The following is a 23,197-nucleotide window of genomic DNA, read 5'->3' on the forward strand; positions in this document are numbered from 1 at the left end:
GAAAATACATATTTTTATTATTTTTATTATTTTCGGATATTTTTCATATTTTTAAATCCAAAAGAAAGAACTTTTTTACCATTACATAATTCAGCTCATTAGTTTATATATCAGATATACTGCTCTCTACTTGGGTTCAAATTGAAAAAGGCAGGTAAAACAAAAATGCAATTGAATGCCAACGCCACTTCGCAACTTAAAGGTGAATCTTCCAACAAACCCATACCGCTCTTGGTTTTAAGAAAACTAGGAGTGAAAAAATTTATAATTTTAAAAGATCAATAAGGTACCCACTTTTTTTATTGCAAACATATTTTTATATATTTGATAAAATTATGGAGTTGATGGCATTGATTGGTCAATTTCACGAAATAAAATTGGTCACTAAAAGAAATGAATAAAAAATATATTATTTTAGTCAACTTAATGTAAACAGGCTTCAATGGAAAACGGTATTCACATTTCACAATTTCTTACCTTCAATACACGTAGATTGTTTTCCATTTTTACAATACCACAAAACACAAACACAGGTAATTTCAAATGCGTTCCGTCATATATTTTTTTCAAACCTTTACCACGTGGCCGTTTGTTGTTGCACACTTTATTTATTTCAACCCTTTGCTATGATTTGTTGTTGCGTTCAAAATATTTATGCACACATTTTCAATGCAGCAGACAGAATGTCGCCAATCATGTTTTTCAATTTACGCGAAAAACAAAAACCCAACCGTTCGTTACGAGTTACTTCCACAGACTGATCTCTCCATCATACATTGTTGAATAAATACCCATTCTCTTGTTCTCTTTTCGCTCTTTCCATTGCTCAAAATTATTCAGTTTCAATCACAAAGGTGATTGGATCAATCACATGTGTAATTGGAAACGGAAAAAATTTCAATCACGTTTGTAATTGAAAATTATTTCCGAATTGATTAACAAATTGATTGAATCAATTAATATTTTAATTGGAAACGTAACAAATATCAATCATTTTTTTAATTGGTTTTTATTCGGATTTGATTAAATAATTAATTGAATCAATTAACATATTAATTGAATCCGTTTCCAAATTCAATTAAGTGTTTAATTGAAAAAATTTTGGTGATAATTTTTTGTGTGTACCGAAAATTTCGCTAGAGGTGCATACCGGCCTTAATAGCAAAATGTAAAACGCACATGCTTTTATTTATGGCCAACACCATTGAAGATGCGCTTTTGGAGAGTAGTTCTTCTGACGACGAGGAAGAAGTTACAATATCATTGCTTGGACGAGATGGCCAACGGAGGATGTAATTTGTACTCTGAAGTAGAAGTAAGATCATTAAAAAAAATATTATATCAAAAGTTTTAACAATTTCCCTTAGTTCAAGAAAAATTTGCGTGTTAGTCGAGATTCCAATAATAGTTGTTAATAATAATCGAAATATTTCCGCCAAAATTCTTTTGTTTTGATTTTATATCAGTGTTGCACCTTTTTTGTTCGTTTTCACACGCAAACGGTGTTGTCATTGCAAGGGGTTTCGACAACACCATAAAATGTTGTACCATTTGTATGCAACACTTTTTTCCCAAACGAAATCACCATAAATTTTGGTGATAATGTTTTGTGTGCATGTTAAATTCATCGCTTCTGCGCCTCTTTGAGACCAAAAGAACATTTTCTCTACTTTTTTGGTGACGCTATTTTGCAGCATTACTAAGATATTTATTTAGAACAAGTAAGTAAAGTCTAAAGTCGGGCGGGGCCGACTATATTATACCCTTCACCCCTATGTAGGCCACAATTTGTGTTACCATCTCAACTACTTCACATTTGCTGGAAGCTATATAAAGGAGAAAATTTTTTTACTTCTACAAAATCTCTAGAATTAAAATTTAAATCGGCTAACGCTATCCAGTTAATTGGAGGAAACTTCCATTGAAAATGGGACTAAAATGTGTAACAGTCTACCATATTTCCCCAACTCTGGTGTACGCATATATGGGAGCTATATATAATCTGAACCGATTTTGACTAAATTTGACATGTATAGTTAGAATAATAATTCTGCTATCTATGCGAAATTTCACGTAAATGGGAGTATAACTTTGGCCCCCCTGGTCATATGAGTGCAAATCGGACGGAAGATATATATGTGAGCTATATTTACACACTCAACGATACTATTAAACGTACCCCTTGTGCAAAATTTGAAGCAAATCACGTCAAAACTCTGGCTTTTGTGGCCATATAAGTTCAAATCGGACGAAAGATATATATGGGGGCTATATCTAAATCTGAAGCGATTTGGCTGATATTTTGCAAGATTTTCGAGGATGTACGGTATTTCAAGAAAATCGGTTGATAAACACGCCAACTATGACCAAATCGGGGATAAATATATATGGCAGCTACATCTAAATCTGAACCGATTTTTTCCAAAACCAATAGCGATTGTCTCTGTCCCAAGAAACGGCCCTATGCCACATTTGAGGAAGATCGGACTTAAATTGCGAGCTGTACTTTGTGCACAAAATTACATATACAGACAGACGGACGGACGGACATTTCGAATCAGTCATCGCTAAATCGACTCAGAATTTAATTCTAAGCCGATCGGTATACTAAAAGATGGGTCTATGACCACTATTTCTTGGCGTTACATACAAATGCACAAACTTATTATACCCTGTACCACAGTAGTGGTGAAGGGTATAAAAATATCAATTACTATTTTTTAAATTAAATCGACTCAAAATAAGGCTAAAAAATAACAAACTAAAGCATTATGCGTCTTACAGACTATAAGTTTTTCCGGACGGAATGTCTGTGTTTGTAAAGAATCTTACAGTGTGTCCAATCGATACGACAATCCGTTGATGACTAAATAATCGGTAAATGTGTTATAATAAAGGAACTAACTTACAATTTAGAAGACAATGTACAATGTTAAGAAATAGAACTATAAACGAAGCCAAGTAATTGGATTGAGCATGAAAGTCTGTAGTGGAACTTTGTGCGGTTGTATTTACTTGTTGATTACCCAAGAAAAAAATTTTTTGATTTCAATCGCGAAAATCGCGGATTCAATCATTTTTTAAATTGAAATGTCTTCAATCACGAAAATGATAGTATCAATCACCCATTGTGATTGAAAACCAACACGATTTGCAATTAAAAATTTAATTGAATTTTGTCACGGAATCAATTAATTGTGTGATTGAATCAATTAAAAATGTGATTGATTTTTGACATAAAATTCAATCCCAGTTTTAATTGAATCAATTAAAATTTTAATTAATTTCGCGACAAAAATCAATCAACTATTTAATTGATTCAATTCAATTACTAATTGATATGGGCAATAAATTTCATTAAAAAATGTATATATTGGGCCCCCAATATCTTATTTAGTTTTATTTGAAATAAAAGAATATATGCGTTTCTTATAAAAAATCTTCAATATTTTATTTTTCTTAGTTATGCTATAGACTAAAGAATTTGTTTTTTGTTATTTGTGTGTTTTGTTCTAACATAACTAAGACGTACAATTATGATCAATAAAAACTAAAGGGTTAAAAAAATAAACTATATAAATCATTATCTCCTTATCGTATTATCGATGTCAGCATGTTCCTTCTAATATTTAGATGCGCCTAGATGTCCAATAAATCAGCAGCCTGTAAGCTAAATTAGTTTTTCTGGAAGTAAACAGAATAATTAGAATTTAATTTTGTTCAATTAAAAGTTAATTTTGTTAAACATTACCTGCATTGAATATCAAGTTCCAGGTTGCATATTTATAATCTTCTTTTGCAGTTGTAGTCGTTTAGCATAAAAAGGTGTATGGAGAAGCTCGGTATCTTAATTTTAGTAACAATTCCTTTCCTAAATTTCTACACATTGAAATCGTCTATTAAAATTTGAACCAATCAAAGACAAAAATAATGGCAAAGCAATGTAATATTTGCAAATTCTGGAAATAGAAAAAAATATAAATGGAAAATACATATTTTTATAATTTTCGGATATTTTTCATATTTTTAAATCCAAAAAGAAAGAATTAATTCAGCTCATTAGTTTATATATCAGATATACTGCTCTCTACTTGGTTTCAAACTGAAAAAGGCAGGTAAAACAAAAATGCAATTTAATGCTTAAAACTTCAAGGTAAATCTTCCAACAAACCCATACCGCTCTTGGTTTTAAGAAAAGTATGAGTGAAAATGAGATTAATTGTACAACCAATCTTACAAACAAATTTACATTTCATTAAAATTTTCTGAGCTAATGTTTTCCAAAATTATTCTGGCAATTGGATACTGATGGATTGTGGGTGGAAAGTTAAAATTTTTGGCAAAAAAATAAAACCTAACCTAACCTAACATTGTATTCCGTAAAATGGATTATTAAAGAAAAGTAATAGTGAAAAAATGAAAAAATTTTAGCGGCTAAACTCGAACTTAATACTCACCTTTAAGGTGGGTATTATGTTCGAGTTTACCTTTAAGGTGGGTATTAAGTTCGAGTTTAGCCGCTAAAATCGTCATTTTTTCACGATTACTTTTCTTTAATAATCCATTTCACGGAATACAAGGTTAGGTTATGTTGTATTTTTTTGCCAAAAATTTTAACTTTCCACCCACAATCCATCAGTATCCAATTACCATAATAATTTTGGAACACATTAGCTCAGAAAATTTTAATGAAATGTAAATTTGTTTGTAAGATTGGTTGTACAATTAATCTCATTGTCATTCGGATAACATCAAACTGAATTTATAATGGATAATTGTGCGCCGCCGAATAGACAAATTTATATCGGCTTAACCGCCAAGGCGCCGCCGCCGGAGGGAAAAATTTAGTGTCATCCGCCGCCGACTAAAATGGGTCGGCTTCATTCTTTGTTCTGGATAGGTCAAACAAAAGAAATCAGCCTTAATGACAGCTGACTGCCTATTTAGGTAAACGTCAATGTGGAGATTTTTTATTCGTATCCGTTTATTATTTTACAACACTAATTTATTTTATAACATAAATTTATTTTACAACACTAAAAATAAATCAGCTGTGCCATATCAGTGTTTACTATTGTCGATTAAGGTGTACACCCCAAATAAAGGCTAAAGGCTGTAAAATTAAATAGTCTAATTTTCTATTCTCCGAAGTTCTGTTTTTGAAATTCATATCACCGAAACAATTTAAGGTATATTTTTTAATTTTTTTTTTAATACGTAAGAACGAAGTGAACTTCGATTGCATTGGTTTTTTTTTTTGTTATTGCATTGGTTGACGTCTGCGTCACATTACGACACACACACAATTACACATACAACTAGCATACATTCTATGTTCCCGATAAACACCAACTTTTGAAAAATGCTAAATTTCAACAATTTTTCAAAAATTATTGCAAAGGATTAGGGTAATATTCAAGTTGAGAAAATGTTGAGAAAATCGCGTTATCAACAAAAAACAGACATTACCCTCAACAGTAAAATTCGATACAATAGCAATAATTTCTCAAGTGTTATTAATGTTAATAAAATAAAGGGTGATTTGTTAAGAGCTTGATAACTTTTTTTTAAAAAAAAACGCATAAAATTTGCAAAATCTCATCGGTTCTTTATTTGAAACGTTAGATTGGTCCATGACATTTACTTTTTGAAGATAATTTCATTTAAATGTTGACCGCGGCTGCGTCTTAGGTGGTCCATTCGGAAAGTCCAATTTTGGGCAACTTTTTCGAGCATTTCGGCCGGAATAGCCCGAATTTCTTCGGAAATGTTGTCTTCCAAAGCTGGAATAGTTGCTGGCTTATTTCTGTAGACTTTAGACTTGACGTAGCCCCACAAAAAATAGTCTAAAGGCGTCAAATCGCATGATCTTGGTGGCCAACTTACCGGTCCATTTCTTGAGATGAATTGTTCTCCGAAGTTTTCCCTCAAAATGGCCATAGAATCGCGAGCTGTGTGGCATGTAGCGCCATCTTGTTGAAACCACATGTCAACCAAGTTCAGTTCTTCCATTTTTGGCAACAAAAAGTTTGTTAGCATCGAACGATAGCGATCGCCATTCACCGTAACGTTGCGTCCAACAGCATCTTTGAAAAAATACGGTCCAATGATTCCACCAGCGTACAAACCACACCAAACAGTGCATTTTTCGGGATGCATGGGCAGTTCTTGAACGGCTTCTGGTTGCTCTTCACTCCAAATGCGGCAATTTTGCTTATTTACGTAGCCATTCAACCAGAAATGAGCCTCATCGCTGAACAAAATTTGTCGATAAAAAAGCGGATTTTCTGCCAACTTTTCTAGGGCCCATTCACTGAAAATTCGACGTTGTGGCTCGTTAGTAAGTCTATTCATGATGAAATGTCAAAGCATACTGAGCATCTTTCTCTTTGACACCATGTCTGAAATCCCACGTGATCTGTCAAATACTAATGCATGAAAATCCTAACCTCAAAAGAATCACCCTTTATATATAATAATACACTGCACAATACACTACAATACTAATTGAAAAATAACTATCTTATTAAACATATCAACAAATAATAACAAAACAACAAAACTTTAAATATCTTAAACATTATTTGTAAACACTTTTGCATAGATAATTCGATTTCCTTCCTGTTTGTGTCATAAAACTGCATTGAAATTAATTAATATGCGGGCAATTTGAAATTAGGAACGTGATGGACCGCGTGTTAGCATAGACTTCCAGCAGAAGGAATTCACATAATATCCATTTTAAGCCGATAATAGGATGTAAATTAAACTGACGATGTGATGCACATTTTCATCTAGAAGTTAATGATATGGAATAATACAAGTTTTTAACAATTTTAATTGGTTGAACTTTGAAAATTTTCTGGAAACTTTTTCTGATAAGCCATTCATTTTTCATCAGCCAGCTTCATAATGTTTGCAAGAATGTAGCATCCAAAGATTTTAGTTTTCTGCAAAAATATTTAAATTTAGTGACTTCACTAAAATGTTGATTTAATTTTTCATATTGACTTACCAATTATCATAAACTATTTGAAACAGTTCTAGTAAATTGTCCAACATTTTTTCATCGGTCAGCTTTTTAATGTTTTTAAGAACGTAGAATCCATAATTGTAGTTTTCGGCAAAGAGATATACATTTAGTGACTTCCTTAAAATTGTATTTCATTTTTTATTTTAACTTACCTATTAATATAAACAATTTGGACAAATTCAGTTATTTGTCTAAAATTTTCAATTTTTTTTATTTCTTCCACTTGACCACGAACTTCGTTGCACAAAGAAGTATTAAAAACCACATGGTTTTTGCGTTGCATTTTTAGGGTAGTGTTTTGTCAAAGTTTTCTCATATTATCTTCAACACCTTTTCAATGATTTCGTCAACATTTTGGCAAATTGAATGTAATTCGCAACCAATTTGAAGATGTATTGAAGATGAGCTGTTTCAAGTCATGTTGAATTTATATTGAAAATTGCATTTACCCTCAAACTGAAAAACGCTCATCCTCTGTTTATTGGGTTGTCATTTGGATCTGACAACATTTGACCGACGGCAAAAATGTTTGTCATTTTCGAAAGAATTGCGGAGTTTAATTTCAATATTCGTAGCATACTTTTAGGCATTTTGGAATAAATATTTTGATTCAACTTCTGATTGGAAATGTAATATAACTAGGGCTGTCATTCGGGATCGATTTTTATAAATCCCGGAATTCGGGATTTCAAAATATGGAATCCCGGGATCCCGAAATGTTCGGGATTTCATAAATATTTTAAGTAATGCAAATCCACATCGACAAAAAATTGTTGTATACTAAACCGTTTTAGCTTAATTCGATTTTATTAACAAAATAACAACAAAGAACATAAGAGTGAATTAAAGAGCAATTTCAAATAGCTATACTTAACGAACACTTAGTCCAACTCAACAATATGAAGAAAAGAAAAACTAAAAATTATGACAAAAACAATGAAGTACAATCCTTTTGTACTTCATTGTTTTAAGTAACTTCTTAAAAATATAAACACATCCAAATTCTTATCAGATAAACGCGATATGTCATATTGTAGACGGACCCATTATCATTGCTATTATCAATGCTAAAAAGCCACAAATTGAAATTATTTTTCGAGATCCCGAAAAATCCCGGGATTCAAAATAAAAAATCCCGTGATATCGGGACGAGATTTATCTCGGATGGCAGCCCTAGATGTCACTAATGTTCTCGAACGTTCTGTATCGTTTTGGTTGTGTGCACAGAAAAAAAGTGTCTCGTAAATTTAAGAAGATTTTTACAATAATTTATTACAAGAATTTTCCAGAATTTTAGTTCATTTTTCGTATCTTCAACGAAAATTAACTACTCGAAAGGAAATTTTACAAATTCTAATTACACAATGAAATATTTTTAGTTCACATGTAATTAAATTTATAGACATTTTCGTCAAAAATGATAGATAACATTTCATGAAAATTTTGCAAATTTCAAGTTAAACGTTTCATCGTTCATAAACTGGTGTGCCTTTACGAATATTATTCTTACGGCCATTTTCTTGTAGCTCCGTTAGACTTTAACTGCCAGTTAAAAGAAAGTAAATTGCAAATATCTTCTCTCCGGTTAACTTTAATTGAAAAATTTTCAGCAGTTAAGTTTCTAACTGGCATATGTAATATATATGCAAGATGACAGATATGTAGATATCACGGTTTAAAAGTTCGTTAGCTAACGTAGCACTAACGGAGCTTCATGAAAATGGGGGTTAGAGTAAATTGTCAGCAGATGCTATGAACTAATGCATAGTACAGAGATCTTTATCGGCATAGTGGAATGTGATTAATGTAAAGATGATGTTACTTAAGTTTTGTTGTGTATACATGAGCGTGGGGTTGTTTTTATTTTTGTCCATTTAGTGGTTTGTGTGTGTTTGTTATTCGCGGATGGTTTATTTGGCTGGATGAGGTGTTGTTTTCAATAAAGGCACATGTGTTTTTGTTGTTGTAGGAATGTTTTGGCTTTGCTTGGTTTTGTTTGGCATGCTTCAGTTGTATAGTTGGCGTTGGTGTGGGCTGTTGCATCTTTTTAGCTGGTATGCAACAAGGGAATATAAAGACATGGAATATTTTGGATTTTTGAGACATATATTGGTGTTTGTTAATTAAACCTTTTAAATGAAAGTTATTAATATTTTATCAGTAGTTTAGAAAAAAGTTATTAAGAATATTTAGGAAAATATGTTGGAAGTGTATTGAAATTTTTATTATTCTATGTAAAAAAATAATATTCAATTCCAGATGAATTTGGAAAATTTTTGTTATATCTCAGCGTATAGTTTATTCATAAATTGGTAAGTATTTTTTTAATATGACTTTCTTTTAAAAAGATTATTTTTTATGTATATTATTATTTGTTAATTATTTTTTTTGGAAACCAGTTTAATGTTTTTCTTTGTTGTAAAAACAATATTTAATTTCAGAGAAACTCCAGATGGATTCGAACAAATTTAAAAAATAGAGAATTGGTAAGTTTTCTTTTAAAAATTGCCTTTTTTCGACTAGAATATTTACGTTTTTATGACCTTTTTATCATCAAAATTACAGGTTTTTAATACCTTATTTTAGTATTTCTTTAATAACATTTTTTGGAAACCAATGTAATATTTTTAATGTAAAAACAAATATTTAATTTCAGAATAACCCATTAAAAATTTGGACAAATTTTTAGTATTCCTTTGCCTGTTATTTAATAGTGAATTGGTAAGGATTCTTTAACTTTCTTTTAACCCTGGACAGTCATCCTTGACTACGGCTGATTTCAAGACGCTATAATTTTCATCGTGAGCGAAAAAGTGAACCAAACTTGAATTTATTTTCTTATTCAATTTGGTTTTAAGTAGTATAAAACAAAAATTCATAAAACGGTCGAATTAGTATAACTTAAATTTACCATTTCCCAATAGACTAAAATGCATTTTAAATCGAAAATGAAATTACGTGTCGTCATTTTGACGAATGATGACTGTCTACTTTTTATATTTCCCCTCAGCGTACAATTTAATAGAGAATTGGTAAGTTTCATATTAAAACTTTGGCTTTCTTTCAACTAGAATATTTATTTTATTATATCTTTCACATCGATAACAACACAGTTTTATGAGTTTATTTAGAATACTTCATTATTTCTCTAATTGTTTCAGGTACAAATTTTATGAGATACGTTTTCCAAAGAAAAGCAAGGTACGTGAAAAAATTAACTACGATAAATAAAAGAAGGATAAGTCAAAATGTCCAAACAGCGAGTTCAAATGAACTACTCTCTGTTCCACGTGGTCATAATTTTTATTCACAAAAAACATTGTATTAAGAACTTTCATCATAAGTTTTTATAATAAAGTACTTTTGCTTAAAGAAAGTTTAATTTTAATGTATGAAAATTTGCATAATAGTAAAACGGTTTGTTGTTCCTTTAATTATTTAATTTCTCTGTACTGTGGAATGATTGATTTAAAAATAATTTAGTCGTCGACATTTTAAAGAGACTGTTAACCAATTTTTATTATCGGGTTTCCCAAAAAATAAGCAAGTAAACCAAAATAATACTGACTTTTTAACTTGGTAGGGGTATATAAATCTTATAGTGTTGTAAAAAAGAACTAAACTACAATGTTATAGATGAACTAAAATTTAAGAGAATTATAAACTAGACAAGTTGAAAAAAATCTTAAGGGCTAAATCATGGTCAATATTACTACAGTTTAGTTCATTTTGCAATGGAAAAGGGTTCACTGTTTTTTCAGTGTGAGTGTTATGCGCTTTACAGATGCACATTATAAGTTAAGTCCGAAGGCATAATCGATACTGCTGCATGTTTATGGGATCGATAACACATTTACCGATTATTTAGTCATCGCCGACAAGTCGTATCGATCCGACACACTGTAAGATTCTTTACAAACACCGACATTCCGTCCGGAATAACTGGTTGTCTGTAAAATGGATAAATCAGTAAAAAAGGCATAAAATTGTACATATTTGTGGCAGATTTTATTATAACTTGATGGGGAATAGCCCAAAGCAAATTTTCACAAAGTTTATATTCCTTAAAATGGATTATTAAAGAAAAGTAATCGTGAAAAAATGACGATTTTAGCGGCTAAACTCGAACTTAATACCCACCTAAACGTAGAATCCATAATTCTAGTGTTCGGCAAAGAGATATACACTTAGTGACTTCCTTAAAGTTTTATTTCATTTTTTATTTTCACTTATCTATTATTATAAAGTATTTGGAGTAAATTCAGTTATTTGTTGTGACAGTGTATATTCCGCAGACCACGCGATTTTTAATAATTAATGTGAAGATATCATACATAATTTTATTTTCCTTTTTATTTGTGTTATTCATGATCTTGTTGGAAATAAAATTTTCTAATTTATTTTACTTCAATTGCTATTTATTTATTTCAATTATAAATATTACAAAAATTAATTCTTCTATCCACTTGTTGTGCTGAAAATGATAAAGCATTTAATTAAGAATCAAAATGCATTTTTTATAAATATATATAAAACAAAAACTGTAATTGGCAACTTTAGCTATAAACACGCTTAGTACACGCTCACAAAAAATCGCTTCTGTAACATATACTCCCAAACATATTTTGCTTCAAGCATATACATTTTTGGGTATTGCCCAAACATTTATATGTTTGATCTCTTCCAATATATAATATGTTTGAAAGCATATTGGTCTAAACAATATATGTTTGGGTAGTCTAAGTTCCAAACATTTTGTATTTTTGCATCTAAATTCAATAATGTTGTCTTCCAAAAAACAATATGTTATTATGTGAACATATAATATGTTTGGAAGCATTTTGCACCCAAAAATATTATATGCTTAAGAAAAATTCTCCCAAACAATATTGTGCTCAAAATTTTATTTATTTATTTACAATCATAATGAATTATGATAAACAGGTAATATAGGTGCTAACAACATAGGTTTTCGACCTGAACGCTCAAAATTTTGTTTCTAAATTAATATATGTTTGCATCCAAGCATATTATATTTACAAACATTTTATGTCCCAAACATAATATGTTCTAACATATTAACATATATGTCCCAAACATGTTATGCTAGTTTATGAACATTATATGCTTGCACTCAAAAATATTGTGTTTAAAAATTTGTGTTCCAAACATATAATGTTTATAGCCAAACATATGAAAAACAGTCTTTTTCATCCGTGTATTTATCAAAATACGTGGATCATGAATCCCAATGAATATTCCCATTATTAAATTGTAATTTTTCCAAAATCTTTGCTCTAAACAAAATAGGTTTTTTGGCGATATACGCCATCTCGTGCATTTTACACGTGACTCACATGTGCTCAAGATGGCGCTGAGAAATCCAAGCCACCAGTTTTTGTTAGCGTGCACCCTCAAAAAAAAATCGCTTCTTTAACATATGTTCCAAACATATTTTGCAGGAAGCACATATATTATTGGATACTGCCGAAACATTAATATGTTTGTTTTATGTGAACATATTATATGTTTGGAAGCATTTTGAGCCCAAAAATATTATATGCTTGGAAGAATTTTTCCAAAAGATGATTGTGCTCATTTCCTAACATACTCGCAATTTTCACTTCCACGAAATTTTTTAGTTCTTGGCACCTTTTTCTGTAATACAAATAATGTTGAAGAATTTATTCACTTTTTAAATTTTACCTTTCGCCTGCACGGAGAATCGAACCGAGGACCATACAGTTTGTAAGCCAACACACTATCCACTGGGCTACGTAGCTGTTATAGTCACCAGTAGATAATTATCGTTATAAGATACATTTATATACCATAGTTTGCAGCGCCCACGAGCCCATGCAAACATAACGTTATTTAACAGAAACATACATTTGTTTGCCACGTGGAGCAGTGTTTAGCATGGGGTCGTGGGTTCAATCCCTGCTCCGACCGAACACTTTTTTTTTTTAATTTAACTTTAAAACTTTAAAATTTAGAAGGCATTCAAAAACTCTAACAAAAGAAGAACGTGGAGTCGAGTATAAACATACATAAATAATTTTATAATATAAACATAAATTTATTTAGGCGTGAACAGTTTTTTACTAGCATTTAACACCATCGCTCTAAAATGCCTTTTATTTTTCTTTAATAATTCATTTTAAAGAAAATAAACTTTTTAAATTGTTTTAGCTGCAAAACTCGAACTTAATGCCCGCTTTTATATTTGAAGGTGTCCGTCAACTCCTCGTGGACTACTGTCCCAACTCTAAAAAGATTATAGTGACCTTTCGTTATTTTTATGAAGACCCCTGATTTCTTTTAACGATCCAAGAAACAAATTGTGCCCATAATGCCAAAATGATAAACAAAATACATGTCCACACATACATAAAATGCTGCTCTCAAGGCGAAATTCTCTTGGTTCCGAATGTCTATTCTCTTGGTTCCGAATGTCTATTCTCTTTATTCAAATTAAATAATATTTAGACTTAAGCATATCAAATTTTTGGCCTTATCATAAAACAGTTCTCCGAAACAAGATACAAGCGGTTTCACAGAAATTGTTCTCTTTGATTCTTTTGCTGTGTTATGTTGATATTTTTCGTCAACTCTCCCGGTTTCCATCTCTATTTCTTTCTCTATACTCTCTCTGTCGCTTTGAATAAAATATCACAACATATGTATGTTTAGTCGAAATTTGTAAATTTATATATGTTTGCATTCACACATATGATTTTTATGAAACATTCATGCCCCAAACATAATATATTCTAACATATTAATATAGATGTCCCAAACATTTAGTGTTAGTTTAAGAACATTACATGTTTGCACTTAAATATATTGTGTTTTAAAATTGCGCCCGAAACACATTTTGTTTATATCGGAACATATGAAAAACATATTTTTCTAACAGTGTGGGAATTATAGTGCAGTGCGTAAGATGGTAGATTCCGAACAAGAAAGAGATCGTAGCCCCTAATCTTAGGAGCAGTGGTAAGAAGAGTTTATGTTAGAATGTATATCGTCCTTTGTGTTGTCCTTCACGACTAACTTACAATAAGATGTCTTCGAGTATGATATCTGTGGTAGACCGATGGTCGAATGAAAACTGGTATTTTTATACTTCAAAAATATGATTTAATTCATTATAAGTGTTACTTCAAGAATTACAAAAAAGGAAGTGAAATAAGTGAGCCGTTAGTGATAATCGTACATTCGATAAATGATTGTTAGGATCAATAATTACAATGTAATTCAGGGTTGTAATAATCCTCCCACACTTTAGAAAAATCGTATATCATATATTTTACTCTAATATATAATTATCTAAATATGGCGGCAGCTTGCGCAACCGTCTGGAAAATCGAGGCGTCGAAGGGCTATCTCCAGCATCGGCTTGGCTCGCGCCACTGGGCTGTGGTTCAGCTAGATCTTCCCGTGATGGGTTAGGTCCTCAAGATGAATCTGGTTCATGTTGAGGAATGATTTGACTATCACAAGGTCTCTTCTACCGTTGAGTCTTTCGCAGCATCAGTTGTAGGCTATAAATCTTTGTCTATCGGGACCTGAGATGGTGATATGACACTTTTTGCAGCCACTGGAATGTTTGGGAACATGATAGTTGGATTACTGCATTGCACATCTGTGGAAAGTAGCTGGTCTATGTGCCTTTTCAATGTGTAACCATTATCCAGCTTTACCAAATAATGTAAACGACCATACTTCTTTATTCCCAATAAACACAGGATGAGCGTTTTTCAAATGCAACAACTTTTCAGTTTGAGGGTAAATATAATTTTCAACATAAATTCAACTTGACTTGAAATAGCTCATCTTCAATACACCTTCAAATTGCTTGCGAATTACTTCCAATTTGCCAAAATGTTGACGAAATCTTTGAAAAGGTGTTGAAGATAATATGAGAAAACTTTGACAAAACACTACCCTAAAATGCAAGGAAAAAACCATGTGGTTTTCAATACTTATTTGTGCAACGAAGTTCGTGGTCAATTGCAAGAAATAAAAAAATGGAAAATTTTAGACAAATAACCAAATAGTTTATTAAAAGAGGTAAGTGAAAATAAAAAATGAAATAAAACTTTAATGAAGTCACTAAATGTATATCTCTTTGCAGAAAACTAAAATTATGGATTCTACGTTCTTGAAAACATTAAAAAGCTGACCGATGAAAAAATGGTGGACAATTAACTGGAATTGCTTCAAATAGTTTATAAAAATTGGTACGTCAATATGAAAAATTAAATCAACACTTTAGAGAAGTCACTAAATTTAAATCTCTTTGCAGAAAACTAAAATCTTTGGATGCTACATTCTTGCAAACATTAAGAAGCTGACCAATGAAAAAAGAGTGGCTTATCGACAAGAAACAGTTTCCAGAAACATTACAAGTGCAACCAATTAAAATTGTTAAAAACAACAAATTGTTGAAATCAACAACTTCTGGATGAAAATGTGCATCACATCGTCAGTTTAATTCATATGCTATTATCAGTTTAAAATGGATATTTTGTGAATTCGTTCTGCTGGAAATCAATTCTAACACGTGATCCAGTACGTTCCTAATTTGAAATTGCACACATGTTAATAAATTTTAATGCTGTTTTATGACACCAAAAGGAAGGAAAACGAATTATCAATACAAAAGTGTTTACTAATAATGTTTAAGATATTTAAAGTTTTGTTGTTTGTTTTTTTTTTTTTTTTGTTCTTATTTGTTGATATGTTTAATAAGATTATTATTTATCAATTGGTATTGTAGTGTATTATGTAGTGTAGTGTATTATTATATATTTTATTTTGATGAAAATGAATAAATTATACAAAATTCATAGAATTTTGGCTTTGACTTTCAATTTGAAGTGGGGATATCATTCATAAAAATTTAGGTTGAAAAGTATTTGCAACGATGTTAATTTTGAATTTGATTCGCATCGAAAATTGTTTGACAAATTATTGAGTAGCAATGCATTTCAATTTGAGGATAACACTTGAGATATTATTGCTAATGTGTTGAATTTCACTGTTGAGGGTAATGTCTGTTTTTTGTTGAGAACGCGATTTTCTCAACAATTTTTCAACTTGAATATTACCCTAATCCTTTGAAAAAATGTTTGAAAAATTGTTGAAATTTAGCATTTTGCAAACGTTTGTGTTTATTGGGTTATTACTTATTAGAACAATAGTATCTCGTTTGAACTCTCTTCCCGACGGCTAATTCTCTCGTTGGAATGTTTACCTTGGTGTTGCTTTTGTTTCTAGTAGGGCGTAGGGAATCCAAGCGGGTTCTAATCTGCCTTCCTAAGTACAATTCAGACGGTGTTTTACCATTTATAGGAGGTGTGACTCTATATTTGTGTAGAATTTCTCGAATTTTGTGTTTCATAGACATTTTTTCATTTCCCATCGCTGCCAACCTCTTTTTTAGTGTTTGTATATTCCTTTCGGCTAGTCGATTAGTTGTAAACTTTTGGAATATACCGGAGTTCCGACGAAATGTAAAAAAAAATTCTTCGCTTTTGAATATTGAGGCATTGTCAGAAACCATTACGTTGGGATATCCGTTTCGGGAAAATATGTCATTCAACATTTCGATTGTTGATTCTGATGAAGGAGCTGAGGTACATATGCCAACTTCGGCCCATTTAGATTTTCCGTCCATAACAACTAAGAAAAAGTAACCCTCATAGGGGCCAGGAAAGTCTATGTGTACTCGCTGCCAATTACTTTCGGGCTCCTCCCAGGGGTGATATACTTTAGCTGGACTATTTCGAGTTGAGGCACAAGATAAACAAGATCTTACAAAAGCCTCTATATCCTTATCTATTGATGGCCAATAAACGTATCGCCTCGCTAATTGTTTCATTTTTGTGGTACCTATGTGTGTGTGATGCAGCTCTTCTAAAACAGCTTGGCGTAATGACTCGGGCACAACAACACGCGGGCCTCTGAACAAAATGTTTTCGTCAAAAGTGTAATCCGAATCCGAAACGTTATCGTTTCGTTGACTTGATAACAATTTCGACAAATTTTCATCTTTTCTAGTTTCCTCTTGAATGGTTTTATAATTGAGAGTCCTTGAACTAATTTGGTTTATAGAAGCGCTGCATAAAAGATGAACTTCGTCATCAATAAAATTTTTATGTTCTGGGGTACGAAGAGGAGCTCTCGATAGGCAGTCAACATTAGTATTTTCATCACTGTTCTTTTGCACTATTTCGTAGTTATAACCTGATAAAAATGCAGCGTACCTTTGTAGTCGAGATGACGTCATCGGGGGTATTTTAGAATTTTGGTGAAATATCCTCATTAATGGCTTGTTATCCGATATTAACTTAAATTGCCTTCCATAAAGGTAATTATGAAAATGCTGAACTGAATAGAAAATTGCCAGTGCTTCACGATCTATCTGTGAATAATTTTGTTCCGCTGTTGTCAGTGATCTAGATCCGAAAGCGACTAGTCTTTCTTCACCATCCACAATGTGTGAAAGAATTCCAGCTATGCCGGTAGGGCTGGCATCGCACGCAAGCTGGAGTGGCAACTCTGGGTCATACGGCATTAAGACCTTATCGCTTGAGATTTTCTGCTTTATTTTATTAAAAGCTGCTTTGCAATCAGCTGACCAACAAAATTTTGAATTTTTCTTTCAAAGTTTCCTCGTCCAACTCTTTATTAACTCGATCAGTCAGAGCATAAGGTACTTGGCGTTCCTTTGTATAAATCGGCTGTGCATCAGGTCTCAATTTGAATTTTCTTACGTTTTCTCTTCAAAAACGTAAGAAAATTCTGCTAGGATATCTTCTATTCCACTCGAATTTTTAAAAACGTCCATCGACTTTGTTGTTCCAGTTTTGTCCAGTTCTGCTAAATTTAAATTGAGACACCTGACCTATGTTCTACCTAATAATGGAACGCAATGATCAGGGACTATGTATAACTCTTCCGATTGTGATACTCCGTTGTATTGAATATTGACTTTGACTTTTCCGTCTGGCACAAAAGTGTCCTGGGTGTAAGACCGGAATATTACATTTGTTGGTTGGAGTTTATTTCCCAACTGTAGATCATTCCAAATTCCCCTAGGTAGGAATGTGAACCCCGACCCAGAGTCTACTTCGAACTTCTATAAAAAGATTGGCAAAATACCGCTGGGAATTACTATGGAATCCATTCTGGTAAACATCAATAATTCTGAAAATTCCATAATCTGTACTGCCTGTATTAGGTTAGGTTAGGTGGCAGCCCGATGTATCAGGCTCACTTAGACTATTCAGTCCATTGTGATACCACATTGGTGAACTTCTCTCTTATCACTGAGTGCTGCCGGATTCCATGTTAAGCTCAATGACAAGGGACCTCCTTTTTATAGCCGAGTCCGAACGGCGTTCCACATTGCAGTGAAACCATTTAGAGAAGCTTTGAAACCATCAGAAATGTCACCAGCATTACTGAGGTGGGATAATCCACCGCTGAAAAATTTTTGGTGTTCGGTCGAAGCAGGAATCGAACCCACGCAAGGCGGGCATGCTAACCATTGCACCACGGTGGCTCCCTGCCTGTATTATGGACCTGCTCCGTGTTCTTAACTTGTCTGGACCCAGATGGTATTTTGTTCATAATGGTGCTAATACACACTTTACTTACATGCCCTTTCTTGTTGCAGGTGGAACACCTTAGTTTTGATTTTGGAATACGACAATCTTTTGCAATATGATTGCATTTGCCACAATGAAGACACAATCCAGCTATCCGCAACTCATGATAGTTGACCCGTCCTTTAGAATGTTGTTGCTTATGTGGTCGTCTATTAATTTTCACACTCATTTTGCTGACGACATCAGAAGTGCCATATAAAGCAGAGGATGATGTTTTGTCCGCCATCTCTTTTGCGTCGATTTTCGCTGTTTCTATTGCAATTGCCTTGTCTAATATTTCATCAAATTTCGCTTACATGCCCTTTCTTGTTGCAGGTGGAACACCTTAGTTTTGATTTTGGAATACGACAATCTTTTGCAATATGATTGCATTTGCCACAATGAAGACACAATCCAGCTATCCGCAACTCATGATAGTTGACCCATCCTTTAGAATGTTGTTGCTTATGTGGTCGTCTATTAATTTTCTGCACACTCATATTGCTGACGACATCAGAAGTGCCATATAAAGCAGAGGATGATGTTTTGTCCGCCATCTCTTTTGCGTCGATTTTCGCTGTTTCTATTGCAATTGCCTTGTCTAATATTTCATAAAATTTCGCTGTGGATGATTGCAGCAAATATTCGCGGGTTGAATTGTCTCTCACCCCTCTAATAAACTGTGCTCTAAGAAATATGTCTGCTATAGAGACTTCACATTTGCAGGGAGACGTAAATTCGCCATCCATAATTTCAGCTCGTAGACATGCAACGAATTTCGCGATGGAGTGATGTTCTGTTTGGTACTTACTGAGGAAACGGTGCTGTGCGACCAATAAATTCCTTTTCGGTGCGAAATGTGTTGACAGAATGTTATGGTATCTCCGCTGGTGCTTTGGGAGATGTAAGCGCCGTTAGTAACATACGTTGTATGCTTTTGCACCAATGGAGTTTAAAAGAAGTTTTGCACAATAACTGTGGTTAGCATGAATTTCTTTCATTTCAATATAATTATTGAAACGTTGTATATAAGTTTTATACTGTTCTTTGTCCGGATCGAATTGATCAAAATTAGGCACTGATGTGGTGTTAGTTGCACAAATATTTTGCTGCGTATTTTGAGGAGAAGTTGTTTTCATAATTCCATCAAGCATCTTTTGTTGCATGGCCATAAATTTATTAAATTGATCGGCATCAACCTTGCTAAGGACAACGTGCACTTTTTTATGATTAAAAATACTTGATGTTTGAAGACTTGTTATCTATCTGCACTATACATCTTCCAGGATGTTAATTTTTCTACTCGTCGCCAATTTCTGGTAAACCGATGGTCGAATGAAAACAGGTATTTTTATATTTCAAAAATATGATTTAATTCATTATACGTGTTACTTCAAGAATTACAAAAAGGAAGTGAAATAAGTGAGCCGTTAGTGATAATCGTACATTCGATAAATGATTGTTAGGATCGATAATTACAATGTAATTCAGGGTTGTAATTATATCCCTTGACTGGAATACTTCATACTTCGAAGGTATCATAAACTAAAGGCGCTAACCTAATCTAATCTAAGTATGTGGTAGGAAGTGAAATAAGTGAGCCGTTAGTGATAATCGTACATTCGATAAATGATTGTTAGGATCGATAATTACAATGTAATTCAGGGTTGTAATAATATCCCTTGACTGGAATACTTCATACTTCGAAGGTATCACAAACTAAAGGCGCTAACCTAATCTAATCTAAGTATGAGGTACAAAATATCCAAAGGAAGGAAAGTTATGGCTCAATATAGAACAAGAGATCGAAATGAATATGGAATTTGTGAAAAATAATTATATGCACTTAATATTGAGAACTATTACATTTTAAAAGATTATATTTTAATGTTGTAATTAATTAAAAATTATAGTGTCGATATTTTCCAAGCACTATTCAAAAAAATACAAACAAATTTACATAAATACACCAGAATACCAAAGGTGAAGAAAAATAACCCATTATAAAAACAAGTATATACGGCCGTAAGTTCGGCCAGGCCGAATCTTATGTACCCTTCACCATGGATTGCGTAAAAACTTATACGAAAGATTGTCATCGACAATCGAATTAATTGGGTTGTGGTATCTTAAAACTTCTTAACATCGTTTTCTAAATTACGAGTTAGTCCATACGTGGTATATATTAGACAAAAAAGGTATGTATAGGTAAGTCTACAAATAATTACGAATCGATATGGACTTTTTCACGGTACGTAGAGAGCCAGAATTGAAATATGGGGGTCGCTTATGTGTGGGCTATATATAATTATGAAATTGATATGGACCAATTTTTGTGTGATTGGGGATCTATTTATCTGAGGGCTATATATAAATATAGACCGATATGGATCTACTTACCACCATCCATGCCTAGGTTAACGGCCATATGCTAGCACAATGTACCAAATTTCAACTGACTTGGATGAAATTTGCTTCTCCATGTGCCTCCAAAACCAAATCTCGGGATCGGTTTATATGGGGGCTATATATGATTATGGACTGATATGGACCACTTTTAGCATGGTTGTTAAATATCATATACTAACATCACGTACCAAATTTCAACCGAATCGGATGAATTTTGCTCTTCCTAGGGGCTCCGGAGTAGAGGTGTGCGCGGGACTGAAATTTCACTCACACTCACGCACATTTACGAAGCAAAATGTTTATTCACGCACGCTCACGCAAGTTACATATGCAAACCCCCAACCTACATAAAAAATGAGTTACCTGATAAAATTGATGAATTGCTTAAAGAAATTCAAAAGCCAGACAGTAACCCAATACCGTATCCGGTATTGGGCAAACCATAATATTTCCATTTAATTCAAGTAATAAGCAGAAATAATATTTAAGTCAAACGTTAGCATAGTAAGCAAAATTGTAAAATTAAGAAGTAAGTTCATTTAATGAAAACAAATAAAGAACGAGTCTGATCTGGGCATTTGATCGAAACACAACGTACACCTTTATTTAATTTTTTTAAAAAACCCCGGAACTCGGTAAAACACAAAATTGGCGCAGTCGGTAGGATCCTTAATAAAACGTATTTAAGGATCCAGTGATACGAATCGGGTTAATAAAAAAAATAAATAAATTGTGAAAAAAAATATATATATAACTTTTTACAGTGAACTCTAAAAAATAATTAAAGTGGACACCACTCAAAAAGAAGTGCAGTGAACATTTATAATTAAGAGAACACTAAAAAGAAAATAAAGAAAGAAAGCTTTTTACAGTGAACTCTACTAAATAATTAAAGTGAACACCACTCGAAAAAGAAGTGCAGTGAACATTTATAATTAAAGAGAACGCTAAAAAGAAAATAAAATTGGTGAAGTGAAAACTTAAGAATATCAACTGAAGCCACAGAAGAAAAAGATCTCTGTGCAGTACCACCAAAGAAACAAAATTCACAGAAAACAAATTTTCTGTGCAGTGAACACTAAATTGTTAGAAAACAAACAAAATTTTCACAAAAAATAAAAGGCAACGAGCTTTCGATCAAAACAGGATGACCGAAGGACAGACTCAATTACCACCAGTAGAGCTAGTGGAGGAGCTAGCCAGGAAGGATCAACAACTGGAGCAAATGCGACAGGCATATCTAGAACTTCGTAACAACGTAGATGGAGGCCAAAGGGAAAGCATCCTAAAAATGATAAATAGCCTTCCCACATTTACCGGAGTTGGAGAAATCACCATAAATTCATTCTTTAGCAACATAGAGTACTTGCTGTCAACAATCACCAACCATGAAACTAGAAAAGAGGCAGTCAGGACTATATTCTACAGAGTTATTCAAGGACCAGCAAAAAATGTAATAATCAACATCCCCGAACCGGATAACTGGTTGCTGATCAAGGAAACCCTGAAGCTGAGGTACCGACCAGATGTAGAGCCCCATCAACTTTACAAAAAAGTAGCAAATCTTAAAGTAAATACGGTGAGTGAACTCATGATTGAAATTCAAGACATTAAATATAAGGCGGACGAACTGACTGTATACTATGCGGACGACCACTATCTTGACCCATCAAATATGGACAGTATATTAGTAAACACAATAAAAGAAATGACGCAGGGAATATTGTTGGATAAAATTTACAATGAAGTTAATTTGAATAATATATTGAAAATCATGACAAGTAGGCGATTTGAAGACAGTTGTATTCGGACAGAATATAGGAAATTTAAAACAAAAGAAAATAGATTAGAATTTGCAGGGAATAGAAAAAATCAATTTCATGAAGATTATAGAAACAGAAACCAGTATCAACGGTATAACAATGAATCAGGACAATATAGGCAAAATAATTATCGCGAATATAATAATAATAACCATGGCCAAAATTACTACAAAGGAAATAATAATAATAATTGGTATAACAACTATAGGGATAATTATAATTATAAAGGAAAATTATACAATCATAGGCCCAATAATTCTGGAAATTTCCAT

General features: G+C 32.6%; 1 protein-coding gene across 2 annotated transcripts in view; it reads left to right on the forward strand.

Annotated features, from left to right (window-relative positions):
• Positions 1-5,051: 5,051 nt before the first annotated feature.
• The window catches only part of TBC1D5 (TBC1 domain family member 5), a 69,724-nt gene continuing 51,578 nt past the window's right edge, over positions 5,052-23,197 (forward strand). For both annotated transcript variants that reach the window (XM_075298714.1, XM_075298721.1), the window contains exon 1: positions 5,052-5,189. The gene's annotated coding sequence lies outside the window, so the exon portion shown is untranslated. The remainder of the gene's footprint in view (positions 5,190-23,197) is intronic.

This window comes from Haematobia irritans, chromosome 1 (genome assembly GCF_050003625.1).
Source record: "Haematobia irritans isolate KBUSLIRL chromosome 1, ASM5000362v1, whole genome shotgun sequence".
NCBI lineage: Eukaryota > Metazoa > Arthropoda > Insecta > Diptera > Muscidae > Haematobia > Haematobia irritans.